Genomic DNA, 13,459 nt, shown 5'->3' with positions numbered 1-13,459 from the left:
AGCATTAAAAAAAAATTAAAAAGAAAATCTTAGATTTATTTGTTCCAATGATTACTTTTTCAAAGTAAACTCTACCCCCAACACGGGGCTCAAACCCACAACCCCGAGATCAAGAGTCACCTGCTCTACCAACTGGGCGAGCCGGGCGCCCGAAGAGTGAACGTTTTCTACAGCGATGGAACTGGCGAGAACTCGGACGGCTTGGCCTGAGAAGACGGGGCCACTGGGCACTGGCTCCCTTGAGTCCGGTCATCTGAAAATCAGGACTTGATCACAACAGGCAGATACAGGTTTCCTACCCTCCACGGATTGGGGCCCCACAGGCCACCTCTGCATGGGACAAGCCAGGAGTGAAAAGCGAGCCCAGCAGGTGGGCCGGCCTTTATCAGCACAGGCAATTACAATTAAGCATCATCTGCTCAAGTTTGCTCCAGTTACATCCCTGAACTGGGACTCACGAAAAGCCCGACGTGCCTGTTAATTCCCCTCTCCTCAGAGTTCAGGGGCCTTTCTCCCTGAAGAGGACTCTCGCACTTGAATCCTGTCATGGTCACGGGCACAGATCCTGTGTCCACAATTCTCCAACCACAGGACTTATGGGTTGGGGGGGTGGGAGCAGATAAAAGAGGGAAAACAATTCTTCACATACTTCACACTCAAAACACACAAAAGAAGAAATAAAACTATCTCAGCTCTTGAACTTGATGGAGTGCACGGAGCCTCGGCCCAGGAATCTGAGCTGGAAGCATGAAGGATGCGGGCCCCGGGCTTGGCCAACACTGGGATGCAAATGGAGCAGGGAAGATGGGAGGGGCATGGACGTGACCTTGTTGGCTTTCACCCCTTCCTTTCAAACTGCCCCCGGGGAGAAGAGCCGGCTCCACGCTTCCACTCTGGGGGCTCCGGCAGGTAAGGAGTCACACACCACGACTGTCCCAGGGGAACTGCAGCCAGGACGGACCTGCTGGGAGTGGGCCCTTGCTGGCCTCACTCCAATGTGGTCTTTCTGCAACACTGGGCTGGTCCGGGAGGCTGGAGCAGACACGGCCCTCGGACAGTGCAATGTCATGTGTGATGTGGAGGCCCAAGCCTTCACCCCCAAAGTCAGACGCGTGGGGGGCATCATAAGCCCCCAGATGCTGGAGTGTGAGGGGCCTTCTTCGGCAGTCGGCTTCATTAACTACGCCAAGAGGAAGGGAGGATATTTATTTGGCACTGAGGTGGTGCCGAAGACCGTGTTCTCCTTTGCAACACGAGGGAGCTGGATCCCAGGCTCGCAGGGTCCTTCAGGCGCCAGCTGCCCAGGTTTGGAGGCCTGCATAGGGCCTGTACGAGGTGGACTCAGCACCACAGTGCAGATCACTGACACCTTAATCAAGTTGGTCAAAACTCTGCTTGCACACCTATAGTGACAGGGAACTCACTACTTTACCAAGGCCATCGTTTGCATTTTGGGCAGTGCAACTAGTTCACCGGGCTGGAGTGAAAACTTCCACCGACTGCCCACCAGAACCACACAAAATAAGAACTTAATGCTCTTCTCTCCTGTAGTCCTTTTAAATATCTAAAGATAGCTTAACAGGAACCCCACGACTTCTCTTCTCTGGCCTTTCCGTTAGCTTATTCCCCATAAGATGTGAGTTTAAGTCCCCAGGCCGTGGTTACCTCTGTAGTAAGTGGCCGAGAACAGACCTTAGCACCCAGGTGCTGACCAATGTGTGGCAGAGCCCAGCACAGCTCTGGGGGGAGAGGCTGCTTTCTGTCCGGGAGCCTGGGCGCGGGGCAGCTTTCCTGGGCACCACGCGCTCATGCTGGTCTCCCCGGAACGGGTTTTCGTCAAATTGTCCCATGTCCTGTACTTCTGAGACTTTGGTGCGCTGGACCTGAGAATACCACTTTCCACTCGCATCTGTTCCCCTTAATTCTCAAAGGCATGGCCTCCCCACCTCAGTGCACCTGTGGGGCCTGGGAGCCCGCTGTCGTCCGTGGCCCATCCAAGCCACCCTTCCCCAGAGGTCTTTGCACGTGGGAACACACACAGACGTAAGGTGCAACCAGGGGAGTGTGGAAGCCAGTTCCAAACTGAGGGGTGCGGCTCTCCCAGCCAGCTCTACAAAGTCCTGGCGGCGGGGGTGACGGTTCTGTGGAGAAAGGACTTGGAAGGACGCACGTGGCCTGGACGCTGCTTCTGAGTCCGGGGACGGTATCGAGGCTGGAATTCCCACAGGCTCCGATCCGACTGGAGACGAAGGAAGGGGTCATCAGGGTGGATGAGGGACGGACGGAGGGGCAGATGACATGTGCTGGCCACGATGCCAGACAGAGTCACACTCCACAAATGTTTACTGTCAGTCCAATGAAAACGAGGGGAATCCTTCTGGTATCCTGTCTGAAGCCAGGAAGATGATCCCTTAAAACACCCCAACTGTCAGATTCCAGGAGATTCTTCCTTCTCTGCTCTGTGCCCTTGTCTCTCGGCCATGGTCAGCGGTGTTTCTGGGATCTCCCCGCATAGCGGCAGTTGAGACCTGGGGGGACACTTGAACGTGACTGGCACTTGGTCACGACAGTAATGTGGAGGTCCTGGGGGCACCTGTCCCGATGGAAGTGCTCAGGCTCGCTGACTGACTCTGGCAGAGACGGGGCGTGGGAACCCCAGACGCATAGGTGTTCCGCTAGTGGCTCAGGTTTGGTCCCAGAACAATACCTGCTTGTTTCCTAAGAACCTAAAGTTCCCAGCTACCAGCAGCCATTTGTTTTCCTGATCATCCTTAAACATCCTCACAACAGAAAAACGCACCTGGGGGGGGCGCCTGCGTGGCTCAGTCGGTTAAGCGTCCGGCTTCGGCTCAGGTCATGATCTCACAGTTTGTGGGTTCGAGCCCCAGTCGGCTCTGTGCTGACCAGTAGCTCAGAGCCTGGAGCCTGTCTTCGGATTCTGTGTCTCCCTCTCTCTCTCTCTGACCCTGCCCTGCTCACACTGTCTCTCAAAAATAAATTTAAAAAACATTAAAAAAAAACAAAAAAAACAAACACAAACCCAAAAAGGCACCTGGTACCCACAGGTGGGAACAATTGAATGCCACTCCAGGAACGAAGGAAAATCTCCCATTTGCTTGGAGAGGCATCTAAATCCTGGCCTGCTTCCTTGCAGCGCAGACCCACACTCCTCCTCGCTGGCTCAGAACTGGCCGCCGTCGACAGGCCAAGCGTCCTCCCTGTCCCGACAGAAGGACAAAGTGCTGCCCAGTGGGTACAGCTTCTGGAAAGCCCACAGAGAGCAGCAGAACAGGCTGACAGCCCCGACCACAAGGGCTTGGGAAATGTGGGCTCCCCTCGCCCCACCCCTGCCCCTCTATTTGGATACATCCATGAGCCCGCCCCAGGGACCGGGCAGAAGGAAACAGGAAACAGAGAGTATGGGCAGGAAGCAGGCACAACCGGGGGCTGTTCGTCCCTCAGGCTCCTCCTCTCTGGGCTGGGAAGGGAGATCTCCCTCCTCCTACCCCTGGCCTGCTCTGAACTGCGCTCAAAGCAGCGTCCCGTGTGCTCGGTGAGCACAGTCCTGTGCCCACTTCCCCGGGGGCTGGGCCAGGCTCTGCGCAACATGGAGAAAGGTCAGCCCGTGGCTCCGGGCGGCAGATCTGCCGCTAGACACCGGCACTCTCACTCGGGCATGGAGACCGGCTGTTTTCACCGCGGCCCGTGGAACGTGTCCGAGTCTGCCCGAAGACACGGTGCCTAGTCTGTGGAAATTCCTTCCAGGGAACACAGGTGCAGCAATCCCCTGAGCGAACATACCAATTGGCTTAGGCACGTGTGACTTTAATGCCAGTTGCATCTCGCAGTGCACATCTGGACCGAGGCTGCAGCCCTTTGCGGCCTCTTTACGAGGTTTTTAAATGTTTTTTTTTTTACTTGCAGAGACACAACGGAGGCCTCTCTAGAAACAAGGGTGCCACCACAGGGGCCGCAGATCTGGCTCTGGGATCTGACAGAGCCGTCCACGCGCGGTGCCACCTGATGGCCTTCAGGCTGTCCAGAGCCCTGCAGCAGTTCTGGCCCTCCAGAGTCCAGAGCCACCACCGTCGTGGGGAACCCCTTCTGTATCAGGGGCTCTGCATACATCATTTTGCCATTTAGAAAACCAAAGCCCAGAGACTGAAAGACACAAGCCCAGGCCACAGGGCTGAGAAGAGGGCTGCTGGGACCCGACCTTGGGTGTGGCTGGCCCCGGGTGGGAGGGGCACCGAGGCTGGATTTAGCTCAGACGAGCACACCACCACCATGTGCGGCCAGTTCTGGGGGAGGAAGTCAGAGCAAGGAAGCAGGATACTATAGCGCATAGCCAGGAGGCTGGGGCCCCCTCAGCACGCTGCACTGAGAACCCTGGAAAGGAGGTTGCTTGGCCTCACTGAGGCCGCGAGGGTCTGCTGGCCAAGCCTTGTGAAGACTACCCACTCTTGTTTCATGCAGAGCAGCTCCCCAGAAAACATGGGTCTGCCAGGAGCCCGGGGGGTTGGGGTGGCTCACCAAAGGGAGCCAGTCCTTCCTTCCAGATAGGGGTCCCCAACACATGCAACTGCACGATCCAAAGCATGACCGACCGTGTGCCGTATGCTTGCATGGATTTGGGAGGAATCAGAGTCCCTGATGCTGATTCGGGAAGCTGTGTTTGTGAACAAGCCTGTTTTTTGCAAACTCCTGCTTTCCATTTGACCTTTCTCTATTTTTTTGTTTTGTTTTGTTAAAGTTTCCTTGAGAGAGAGAGAGAGAGAGAGAGAGAGCGAGCGCATGAGAGAGAATCCCAAGGAGGCTCCGCACTGTCAGCGCAGAGCCTGATGTGGGGTTTGATCTTAGGAACTGTGCGACGATGACCTGAGCCAAAATCAAGGGTCAGGCACAGAACTGACTGAGCCCCTGGGTGCCCCTTTGGGACCTCCTTTTAGCAGATGAAAATCAGCAGGCGTGCCAGGGCGGCCAGACCCTGGGCTGTGGCCCAAGGAGGGCAGAAGAAGGGGCCCTGCCATGGTCACTCCCACCACCAGCCTCCGGGCTGGGGGCAGCCTGCAGGCCAGTCTAGACCCTGTCTCCCGGGCCTCTGGGAGCCACAGTGGACGACATCTGCGTCAGAGCGGCAGTCATGGGACAGCTGAACCCCGCGCGGTGGGGGCCGGACGCGGACCGGCTCTGCTCCCCTGGCAAGCAGACAGGACCCTCTCGACTCCGTCTCCGCAGCCGATTAAAACGGCACAACTGAGGGGGGCTCGGGTTTCCCCCTTAACTACTTCCAGCGCTTTCACACCAGCCCAAAGCTGGGTGGGCCAGGTCCCACAGCAGTGGGACAGGTTCCCGGAGGCCTTCCGTGCGCAGGGCTGAAGACACAAGGAATCATGTGAAAACCCAAGGACTAATGATGCTGTTGACAAGCGGAAAGCCAGACAAGCCCCGTCCTTGCCCGTGGTCTCTGGAGGGTGACCTGTGCCGCGTATGGTGCCCGTGACAGGGCCCTGATGGAGACCCCATGTCAGGGTGGCGGGGGCGGGGGGGGGGGGGGGGGGGGGGGCCCCCGGGGGGGGGGGGGGGGGGGGGGGGGGGGGGGGGCGGCGGTGGAGGCCCCAGCTCGGGGTGGGAACAGGAGCCATTCAGACCCATCTGAAGGGGCAGCGAGTGGGGGCCAAACCGAATGGCACAGGCCTCATCTAGCTCCAGAACTTTCTGAACCATCTCCCACCACATCATACCCCCTGCTGCTCAGCGCTTTCACCCACTTCAGTGGGGTTGGGATTCCTGAGACTCAAGGTATCGGCCAGATGTTTCTGGTAGTGGGAAGGCACTGGGGGACCTTAAAGCTACAGATTTTCCCAGCCAGCCCGAGGGACAAGTAGTTGGGACCCAGCAGCCAGACTAAGGGAAGTCTGGGGTGGGATCTGTCCACTCACAACCTCTCCAATCCAGCCTCCACACTGCTTATGGGAGTTCCTGAGGACACACTTCAGGGCTGGCCAATGTACCCCTGGGACCCTCCAGAACCTTCTGGTGCACTGAGAATGACACCCAAGGCCCACGCTGGACAGGGGCCTAGGTTCCTCTCACTACTGCTCACATCCTGCCCCAGCCTCCATTCAGCGACCCCAAGCCCGGGAACCACGTCGGGACGTCCCGAGGGACTCCCACTGCTCAGATCGCTGGCTCACCCACCCCACCCCTGCCAGACAGAGCCCAGGCTCTCCACGACCCCCTGCAACTCGTGAGGACTCAGCACAGTCTTGCTCCCCACCAGCAGTTATTCCAGTGGAGGGGGGCAGGGCAGGAGCAGCCGGAGGGAAGGCGTGAGGGGCAGGACCCAAGGAAACCAGACACAAGCTCACAAGAGTTGGTGACTCCTCTTCGGGGTCAGACAGGGCGCGCCTCATTCCTCCAGCAAGGAGTCCCCCCTACAGGGATCCTCATCAGACTCAGTGACCGGGAGGTTTATGGGTAGAGCGCTCCTGACCCAAGACACACAAAATTCCAGGCTCCCAGAAGGGAAGTTGGAGTTCAGCACAAACCATGGTGTTTGTGCAGAGAGTTCAAGCGTCACGAGCCATTCTCACCAGGGAATGATGGGAACCCTCCCTGAAGGCCAAGTGCCTGGACGCCAGCCAAGGGCCAGCCCGGCAAGGGCAACAGCCCCACACTGGCTACTCAAACTCTCTTCCGCAGAAGAGCACACCCACCGTCACCCACGCATGCTTGTACCCCTGTCTAAAGTCAGGCTCCTGCCTCCACGCCAGGTTTGGTCCTTCATAGCACTTAGCAAATTGTGCAAGCATTTTGTTCCCCGGTGTGCACCCACGCTTCTCTAGCTTCTGTTAAAATGTGAGCCCTGTATTCCGGGCGCCAGAGTAGCTCAGTCGGTTAAGTGGTCAACTCTTGGTTTTGGCTCTGATCATGATCCCAGGGTTGTGGGGTCAAGCCCCACGTTGGGCTCTATGCTGAGCACAGAGCCTGCTTGGGCGTCTCTCTCTGTCGCCCCCTCCCCGGCCCTTCTCCCCTACTCACGCGCTCTCTCTAAAATGACCATAAAAAAAGTGAGCCCCATGAGGAAGGGGCTGCACCTGACCACTCCTCGGTGTGCCCCGCGCTCAGGGCACGGAAGATTCTCAGTATTTGTGGAACGACCATGCGTACTCTCTCCCGTCGCCACAGATGGGACCCACTCGCTCCATTTTCAAGACAGAATTTACTCGAGGCCTCACCGTGGGCCAGTAGCTGAGTCCCAACCAGAACCCACTGCCTTCCAGCGTGGCTGGTGATGGACGCGCCTGCTATCTCCCTGCGTCTGCACCCTCACCACCTCATACCCATACCCATCAAGGCCCCGGACATAAAACACCCACAGGATTAACTACTGCAAAACTAGAATACCTTGTCACACTGACAGCTCAAAGGTCACCAAGCAGAGAGGGCTTATGAACGACACCTCACTGAATGCACCCCTCCCCCCACGGGGGCCGGGGGCACCTCTTCAACAGACAGGGAAACTGAGGCTCAGAATGTTCACGTACTTGCCCAGAGTCAGTGAGTGAGTAAGGGTAGTAGAGAGAAGGAGTTCCAGGCCCTTTCAAGGCCCAGCTCCTCCTGATTCTGTAGCCAGACACTCCCATCCAATGAAACGGGGGAGAGCCCAGGGGCCCAGGGCGCAAGGTCTGGGAAGGTAACCAGGAACACGGAGTTCCAAGGACTCGCGAAATCAAGGCAATGAACCTTTTCCACACACGGTTATGGATGCCGTGCCCTTCCTGGGCCAGTACTGCCCAAGGGCCAAATGACAGGGACAGAGGATGGAAGGAAGAGGCAGAAAGAGCCACAATCCATGCATGGCCCCAGAGAGGGGAGAAAAGGCAAGGAGCTGGGGGCACCCCATCCACCCAGCACCCTGGCCGCTCCAGGAGAGGCTCGTGGGTTTCAGGACTGCCACAGGGACGCCAGCCTTGTTTCATTCTGTAAACTTCTTCCAGACAAGGAAGGCTGATTAGAAAACCTAATTAAATCTTTTGAAGATTATCTCAGACCCGAAGCAAGGGAAGAACACAACAGGCCTTCCCACCCTGCGCCTCCACCCCCCAGACTCTGGCCTTCGTTAAGCTTTGATTTCAATCAATTGCACACCCACTAAAATTAACTTATAAGGCCAATAAATTGCAACCGCATGTTTGAAGGTATGATCTGCTGCAAGCCAAGAGCCAAGGAGCGCAGAGCGCGGGGCGAGAGGTCTGGGGCAGGCGGGAGCAATCATCTCAGGAAGAAAGAACATCTGGTCTCAGCAGAACCCAGGCCGGCAGAGGCTAGAGCGGGGCCCAGTGTGAAAGCCAGAGGTGGGAGGTCTCGCCGGGAACCCGGAGAACTAAAGCACTGATGCTGGGGTTCACGGCAGCCAGCTGGCGGCTCACCCCAAGCGCGAGGTCTCTGACGGCAGTGGTGCCCGCCCTGCGTTGAAGGCCCCACTCCCGAGTCCCCCCCGAGGTAGGTGCATTGCGCAATGAGCTCCTCTAGGCCTGGGCCTGAGAAAGCAGTCAACTTTGCCAAGAACGTGACGCGATCCCGTGAGCCAGCCACCCAAGGGCCTGCCCTTTCTGCTACCTTTCCCCACGCCCCAGGTGCTAGGCAGGCTCTGGGGACATTTCCCGGACTGAGCCAGGCCCACGATCTGAGGTAGGACGCCCTCTTGGGGCCTGGCAGAGAATGGAGTAGCCTGGACGTTGGTGACCAGGGTGGGAGGGGCTTGGGCGAGGGCAGTGAGCGATCAGGATGGCGACCCCGTCCAACCAGCCAGCAAAACAGGCTTGTCCCCTAAGCATGTGCAGCAAATTGACTACTTGGATGTAAAATGAGGGCTGCGTGGGTGGGATCATCAACAGTTGTTGGACAGTTATTCCCCTGGGGGAAAGCTGCCACCACACCGCTGGCGACAGCAAAAAGGACATCAGTAAACAGGGGAGGGGAGCGCAGGAGCTCTTGAGAGTCAGGCAAGCAGGGACCCGACCGGCTTGAGGGGGGCCCCTACTTGCCTCCGGCCCACACCCCGACTGAGGGCACATTTATTCCATGATGGGAGAAGCGGCGGGTGTGCAGGCAGGAGAGGGGGCACCACGCCCCCACGGGAGTTACAAGTGGAGGGTCTGCGGGTCCATCCCTCCCCGGCCCCGGCTCCCTCTGGGTGATGACTCTGACCAGTTCCAGGGGTTCGTTAATTCATCCTAGTTCTTTGCAAAGTCAAAAGTTTCCTGGAGTCTGGACCACAGCAGCCCCCGCTCCCCCTGAAGAAGGAATCCAAGGCTCTCCCTCAAGATGTGATGGAGGGGTGCCTGGGTGGCTCAGTCGGTTAGGCATCCGGCTTCGTCTCAGGTCATGATCTCACGGTTTGTGGGTTTGAGCCCCATGTAGGGCTCTGTGCTGACAGCTCAGAGCCTGGAGCCTGCTTCAGATTCTGTACCTCCCTCTTTCTGTAATTCTCCCCTGCTCGCGCTGTCTCTGTCGCTCAAAAATAAATAAAAAACATAAAAAAAAAGATGCGGATGGAGAAGCTGTAATCTCTCAGGGCAGAGCACAGCCTCCAGGGAGACAGCGAGCAGTCTGTCTCTGGAAAGGCCTGGGAAGCTCTAGATGCCCGGCCTGGATCACAAGCACTCACCCCTGAGGACAACAGCAGGAGTGGGGACAAGGCTAATGCATTCAGGACAAGCAGGGGAGAAATGGAGTGTCTGCCGATTTGCTGAAAGACAAAATATCCTACGAGGTCAGTCTTCAGGCATAAGCCAACGGGGGCGGCAGTGGCAGGGTGGGAGGAAAGAGCTCTTCATGTGAACAAGCAGACACATCTCAGTGGCCTTCCCTGCACGACGACAGCCCCTCCCACCAGCAGTCTCCATGAGACACTCCCGGAAGCGTTCGCTGAACATGGACTCTGAGTCCGACGGCCGGAGCCTGGCAGCTTCAGTCACGCGTGAGGCTCAGTGGTCAAGAAGTTGGGCACAAGGCAAGGCCAGTCCTAACTCTGTGACCCATTAGGATCCAAGAAATGAGAAGCCTCTGGGGTCTTCCAGAGTCAAAGACCAGGCTGGCACAGGCGATGGGTCTGTTCTTCACACCCCTCAACGGCTCTGGGGGGCAGGCCAAGCCCCAGTGTGGAATGGGGGGCCCCGGAGATGGCAGCCTGGCTCTCTCGTCCTCCAGGGCGCCTCTTCTGCTCTCACGGTGGTGGCGCTTTTCTGCCTGGCAGGTGGGTCTGCGTGAGGCTCTGGGCATCTCTTGTCAGGCCTGGGACACAGGCCACCTTCCCGGCCCCTCACGGTGACCTCTGCCAACACGACAGGGACACAGGTGGAAGGAGGGCTATGTGGCTTCACTTGCCGGGGGCAACAGCAAATGAGTCTCTCTAAGGGGAAGGGACAGAGCTGAAGAGTAAAGGGAAGGTGTAGCCTACTGCCCCTTCACCCTGAGGGGCGATCTGGTCCCCGGAACACCCAGGTGACTGCTGGCTCATGCCCAAAGCAGAGAAATGGCCTCCTGGCCCCAGGCTGACTTCTCTCGAGACCCAGGAAGAGAAGAGCTCAAAGTTCCCGGCCGAACCGTGGTCACTAACGTGGCCACCAGCAGCTCAGGGCACTCTGAGAATGGGAACTTCCAGAGGTGAATGATGTACCAAGATGTTTAAAAAAAAAAAATTAGAAAAAGGGAAGAAAGAAGGCGGGGAGATTTTGTTTCCATAATTTTCAGCCCAGAAATGCGTCTCATTCAAACTCGTCATGTGTGGTCCAGCTGGGAAAGTGCTGCACACACATGGTCTCAGGAGACAGTGTCCTCAGAACTCTAACAGCGGGTGGTTTGACCAGGGCTCTGGGTCCCCGGTGACAGCTCTGACCACCGCCCGCGTGGTGGCCTGTGGCTGCTGGCACACAGGGAGAGGTGCCCCCCCCCCCGCCTCCTCCCCTGCCCCAGAGGCCCGGAACTCTCTCCTCCACGGGAGCAGCAGCACACGGATGCTTCTGGGCCCAGAGGTGTGTCCCCTGGGCAGCATTCCGAGCCTGCCAACCGCCACAGCACTTCGGGTCTGGGTCTGGGCCTGGCAGCCCGATCTCCCCCACTCGAGTGCAGGAAGTGGTCCTGTCGCACCCACCCAACCCCAACCCCACAGTGGGGTCGGCACCCCTGCAGAGGTGGCCACGGGCTCACGGACGTACGCCACCTTTGAGGCGGACATTTGCCCAGGAAGGGAAGTCTCTTCGGGAGCCGCTGTGAGTAGATATGCCCAGGGAGTGAGCCCCAGGCCCCGCCATCCTGGAGCGGGGGGACGGCCCTGACCAGTCGAGAGCCCCCAGGAGACACACACCTAACAAAGACCAGGTGTCATTAGATATGCGAGCCAGGAAGATGGGAGGGAGGGAAAAGTCAAAGACGAAATGGGGCTCTTCCCCAGGTCTTGCCACAAGTCTGAATCACGTCGTTCAGGAAATATCAGCTCAAACTCTTGAGTCTAAAAGAAATCAGAACCACTCTCCCTTTGACCTTTGGAGAATCCAAGAGGCGCCCGCACCGGTGGCCTTCTGACAGACCGCTCTTTCCTGGCTCGGGCATGGCCAGCCCCATCTGGGCATCGGACCTCATCTCCAAGGTCATGTCCTGCAGAAGCCTTCCCAACCACTCCACTTAAAGCGGTGAGTCACTCTCCGTCCTTCCCCCACCCCTCTCGGGGTCCCTGCTCACACCGTCTTCCCCCAGGGGATGCTTCGAGAGGGCGGGGACGTGGTCTGCCACGTTAGAGGCCGCACCCCGAGGACTTGGTGGGCACCTTCAGAGCCGGGCGAGTAAATGAACAGGGTTTGGACTCTGGGGCTGGATAAGGACGACTTCACAGCCCAGGTCCACGGCTCACTGGCTTTGTGAACTTGGGCGGCTGCTCCAGCTCTCTGATGCGGTCACTCACTGGCAGAACGGGGACGATCATCTGTCACCGGCCGGCAGCCACCCTCTCCTTACCAGTCCGACCCCCGCAGCACCGGACGGATTCCACTTGGGAGTCCTCACGTGAGAGCCGCACTGACTTCCTAGCAGATGGCCACGGGGCAAGGTGACAGTAAGAAGCAACTACCAATAAACGAGGGGACAGTGGCACATCCCCCTCTCAGCCTCACGGCACGAGCAGCTGGTCCCTGAGGGAGCAGGTCTGGACTTGAGAGCGCTTTTAACACCAGGAATGGTTTTAACTGTGAAAACCAGTGATTTGAGGCAAACACGCACTCACGTCCCAGCTCACTGCCTCCACGTCCTGAGGCGAGTCGTGTGGCGTCTGGGAGCCCACGGTCCCCCCCTCTGCAAGGAAGGGACAATCCTCTTCCTCAGAGGTTCCTGTGGGGACAAAAGGTCACGTACATAAATTGCTGGCACGTGACAGATACTGAAGATGTGGCCGAATTACACGGCGATGCATTCGGGGGCGACCGAAATGCCCCGTCCCCCGGTCCCTGGCTTCCTTAGAGCTGGCCTTTTGTATGTCAGGCATCTGTCACGGGGTTTTCTGTGTCAGGCTGAGAAAGTGTCATTTTGCCTCCCAAACCAGCTTCTAGAAGAAATTCTTTGTTAACTGTGTTGTAGCAAATCTGCTGTGAGCTGGAAGCTGACGCCACTGTCCACAGGACGGAGTCCTGATGCTGCCGCCCCTCGCGAGCCACCACCAGCTCCGGATGGCGGCTCCGGCGGCTCGGATGCTCTCCTGTCCACCTTCCTGCCTGTGGCCCAGACCCGGGGAGGGAGGTGTGTGTGTGCAAGCGACGGCTCAAGGGCCAGATCCCATCCACTTCACGGCTTAAGAGGCTGTTTTTTATGTTTTTAGAGGATGATGCGTGTGTGTATATATACATACATACACACACACACACACACATGTATGTGTAGGATGACACGTGTGTGTATATATACACACACACACACGTATGTGTAGGATGATACGTGTGTGTATATACACACACACACACACACACACACACACACACTACATATATATATAAAGCAAACACTAAGAATAAAGGACAGACGCTTATGTGACCTGCAAAGCCTAAAATTTCAGCTTGCCCTCAGGCCCTTCATAGAAACCTCCGAGGATCCCTCTCCGAAATGCCCGAGTTTGGGCTCTATTTTCAGCACAGAACTGGATTTAGAGTGAGATTCTACTGAGTAAGGAAACAGTGCTTCAGAGGCTAACCTTCCCTGGGGTCTTTCCTTACAAGGTCGATCCATTAAGTGGCCGGTGGTGTGGTGGGCGGGACAGGACCCACGGAAGCAGAAACGAGAGGCAGGAATCTAAGCAGACGCGGCCAAGACACTTTGCAGGACGTGGCAGCTCAGAGAGGGGTGGCCACAGTCCGCCAGTAGGCCTCCACTGCTCTCCCCGCGGCGGCTGGCCTTGAGGAAGGGATTT

General features: G+C 57.6%; 1 protein-coding gene across 3 annotated transcripts in view; it reads right to left on the bottom strand.

Annotated features, from left to right (window-relative positions):
* Window positions 1–13,459, bottom strand: part of CAPZB (capping actin protein of muscle Z-line subunit beta) — a 131,306-nt gene that overhangs the window by 22,341 nt on the left and 95,506 nt on the right. The gene's annotated exons all lie outside the window — the stretch shown is intronic.

This window comes from Suricata suricatta, chromosome 8 (assembly GCF_006229205.1).
Source record: "Suricata suricatta isolate VVHF042 chromosome 8, meerkat_22Aug2017_6uvM2_HiC, whole genome shotgun sequence".
Classification (NCBI taxonomy): domain Eukaryota; kingdom Metazoa; phylum Chordata; class Mammalia; order Carnivora; family Herpestidae; genus Suricata; species Suricata suricatta.
This window is presented reverse-complemented; position numbering and strand designations above follow the sequence as displayed.